The following is a 3,830-nucleotide window of genomic DNA, read 5'->3' on the forward strand; positions in this document are numbered from 1 at the left end:
TGCCCCCACAGTCTACTGCACAAATTAAGTCGATGTGTGCTGATTTGCTTGATCTTCATTCTTTGTGTAATTTCTTCCATCACAAAATTTGGATTTGTAAGGTGGGCAGAGTACCTGCAATGCCACTGTGGGCTTATCCAGACTTCCATTTGTACAGCATTTTTATGCACAGCTCCAAGCATTAAAGCTGACCATGGGTGGATTTTGTTTGTTTGTTTGTTTGTTTGTTTGTTTTTTGACCTCCCCTGGGTGCTCTCCCCAGGAAGACCCTTATTTTACCACTGAATCAGAGCAAATGGGAATCAGATTTGGGATGGGTTGCCATTTGCTCCGATTCAGCAGTAAAACACGGGTTTCCCTGGGGAGAGCACTGGGACACAAAAAAAAATAAATCACTCAGACACAGAGCTTTAAAGCCTGTTTAGGGAAGTTTTTAATGTTTGAAGTTTTATTCTATTTTTAGTGTTCTGTTGGGAGCTGTCCAGAGTGGCTGGGGAAACCCAACCAGGTAATGGGTCTATTATTACCTGTACCTGGTAATAGCCACCCATATAGTAGACAGTATCATCAGCCCCCACCCCCGCAAAAAACAAACAAACTAGGGGGCTTGGGTCTGCCAGCCAGTCACATGCTTAAACGGCCACATCAATAAAACATGCATGAGAACATGTGCACACACACACAAATCCATTATTGTGCTTATGAATTAATGATCACTCAGAGGATCAATCCTGGCCAAACTGTGCACATGCTGTACTTATAATGAGCATTACCAGTGGGAGTGCAACAGATGCCGAGGATACATTGTGCAACAAAGATTCCATCCCCTTCTTTGCATTCGTTATTAGGGCTGCTTTCCCTCTGATGGCTGGTGCTGTCAAACAGGCTAAAGCGGTGCACGGGGAAGGAGGGGGAGGGAGCAATGTATATTATTGCTCTCCTGATTGTTCTCTGCCTCTTGGTTGCATCCCTGCTGTTGGAGAAGGCTTTCTCTCCCCAATCTGGGGTGCAAGCTATAAATACGCACGTGGGTAATTCTAACTGAATGCAGCCACTCTCGGAACTGGCATGTGTCATTCTCCCTGCATTATCTCTGCAGTTAGATTGTTTCCTACAATTGCATAATAGCCTCTCGGTGACTCAGCAGTAAATGGGAAAGATGGAAAAAGCAGAGAAGGGGAGAGGTAGAAGGGGGAAAGAGTGGCGTCTCGAAGATGGAGGTGTGTGCGCCAGTGTCACATTCCTAGGCCTCCTTTTTATAGGAGTTTTGCACTTCTCTGATTACAGGCATGAACACACCTTGGCCATGGGCATGTCAGCCTGCACTAACCAGGGTGAGGGATTGCTCTGGAGGGCATGAGATATTGGTGTCTCTGAACCCTGGGCCCTTGCAATGCCCTGAGGAAGATATAAATGATGTGGAAATACAGATGGACCCACTAAAGTGGGACGCTCAGCACCTCTCTTCTCAACATGGCTGCGTAGCACTTCCACCTTCCTCAGAGTCAGAAGATGAACACCAAACAACATGTCCAGCCCATAAAAGTTTCCACCTCATAAAAGTCACCAACAGCAGAATCAGGCAAGAGAGCCTTTAAGACAACCCAGCCAGCTCTTCCAATGAGGTGCAGTCAGCTACAACAGAGGCTTTGCCAGCCTCCTTAAGTTTCCAGCTGGCTTCAGCTCTCTCTCTGTTAGGACAGTACAGCCACTATTGGCCTGATTCCTGTATAAAATGCCTTGGCTTTGTTGGAAGCCTCCTCTTCCCCTATAAGCCCTGCAGCCAGGTGGAACAGGAGATTGAGGAGGGTTTGAACACACAGGTGGGCAATAGGCTGTGTGCACCAAGAGTTGCTGCTATTCCTGTTCAGTAGGAAATGGAAAGACAAGTCTGCTATCTCACAAATGGTAAAGAAAAGCCCAGCACCGATTATGCTTTTGCAGAAAAATGTTTCAGACGTCCTAAGAACTTCAGATATTTCTTCATGAAAGAGATTTAGCATCAACCATCTAGATTTTAGTCTATAAATATGAATCCTAGGTTAGTTATTATTTAAAACATTCCTATACGCCTTTGGATTATTATTATTTTTAAAAAATACTTCCTAATACTATCTATATTAGGTGTCTGCACCTAAATTTTTTATTCCCCCTTTTTAAAAAAGTTATAATAATAATAAGTTATGGAAAATATAGTAATTTATTATTGTTATTGAAATGTTATTGAAATGCTAATAATATGTCATGAATCGAACTGTTATTTATAGATTGTTAATAAAATACCAGTGTGGATACTATGTTACGTATCCCTGATTGCTGTTTTCATTTTGTATATTGTGGGCTACTTGTCTTGTGAGGAAGTGGCATATAAATTAAAGCCTAACAAGCTAATCAACAACAACAACAACATGTATCACAATAAACAGTAAATATAAGAGTGATAAAAGAGCCTGACCAGCCATTTAAGAATTCAGCAGCAATAAATAACAAAACAGCAAGATTGTTGTTATAGTATCCACTATAGCCTTTGAAGAATAAAATTAGGAAAACAGTGGTGAGAGCTGGCGGGGTGAGCTCCCTCCACCCTCACTCCCCCGCCATGCCCCCCCACTGCATTAGCACATGCTATGTCCCTGGCATGTGGCCCCCAGAAGGTTACCAAGAAGGGAATGTGGTCCTTGGATTGAATAGCTTCCCCATCCCTGGCAGAGAATAGGATGGAGAAGAAGAAGCAGTAGGCCTAGTTGAAGAAACAAAAGCCACAACACAATATACTGGAGAGAGAGAGAGAGAGAGAGAGAGAGAGAGAGAGAGAGAGAGAGAGACTATGTTTCTAGCAAGTGTTAAATATCATTAAAACTGCAATAGATATAAAACTACCGGTAGGTGAATGTTTGTTTGTTTTTTTGGCTCAAGCCTAACAAAACAATGCCTACTGGGTTCAAGCTAGCTTAGTGGTGTCGCCATGACAGATTATATTTAATAATAAAATGAGTGAAGGCAAGAACTAGATAAAGTATCCATCCACTGGGGCTGAGCAAAGCTTTTTCATTCAGGAGGGAAGCCACAAAATGCAGGTCCCTTTTAGTGCAAACGATAGAATTTACTGGAAGATCTTCCTGCTAAACCAAATAAGAAAAATTGGTGGAGGTGTTCAGGTTGCTGGGGGTCCCCCCTCCTTTCTCAGGCTCTTTCTGGTTTCCAGGCAAAGTGGAAAACTGACTGAAATATCAGTATCTCCAGAGGGTTAAATTTCCAGCAGCACTACAGAAGGCTTTGACTTGGGGTCTGGTTCCTGCCCTTCATATAGCATGGAGGTTAGCAGCATTTCACAGCAGGCTGTGGAATAAGTGGCTCTTTTCGTTGCTCGATTTTCCTGCTGGCATTTTATTTTTGATCTCTTTATTGTTCTTTTGTTCTCCCTCTCATTTGCTCAATGGTGACCCCCCTGGAACCAATAATAGCATGTTTCGGATGCCTGATTAAAAACACTGCAATGGAGTGCAATCAATAAGCATTGGAGGCTGAGAACATAATAAGTATAATAATCACCATTAGGGTAACGAGTAGGGAAAGTGAGAACGAGGCTGGTAATATTGTAATTATATTAATCTGCTTCGATCAGCTTCCACATCCGAGCTTTGTCTCTCCTTCCCCTCTGCTCTCCATGGAATAGAATGGAAAGAGCATGGCATATAGATTGGTGGGGGGGTGGGGAAACAGGTTTCTCTCCTACACAATCCCTTGTCACTCAGGACCGCACACAAGCGCACTCACACATACACTCAAGTCACAGAATGTGCAAGCATAGTTCACCTGCAGCTCCATCC

Source organism: Lacerta agilis, chromosome 6 (assembly GCF_009819535.1).
Source record: "Lacerta agilis isolate rLacAgi1 chromosome 6, rLacAgi1.pri, whole genome shotgun sequence".
Taxonomy (NCBI): Eukaryota; Metazoa; Chordata; class Lepidosauria; order Squamata; family Lacertidae; genus Lacerta; species Lacerta agilis.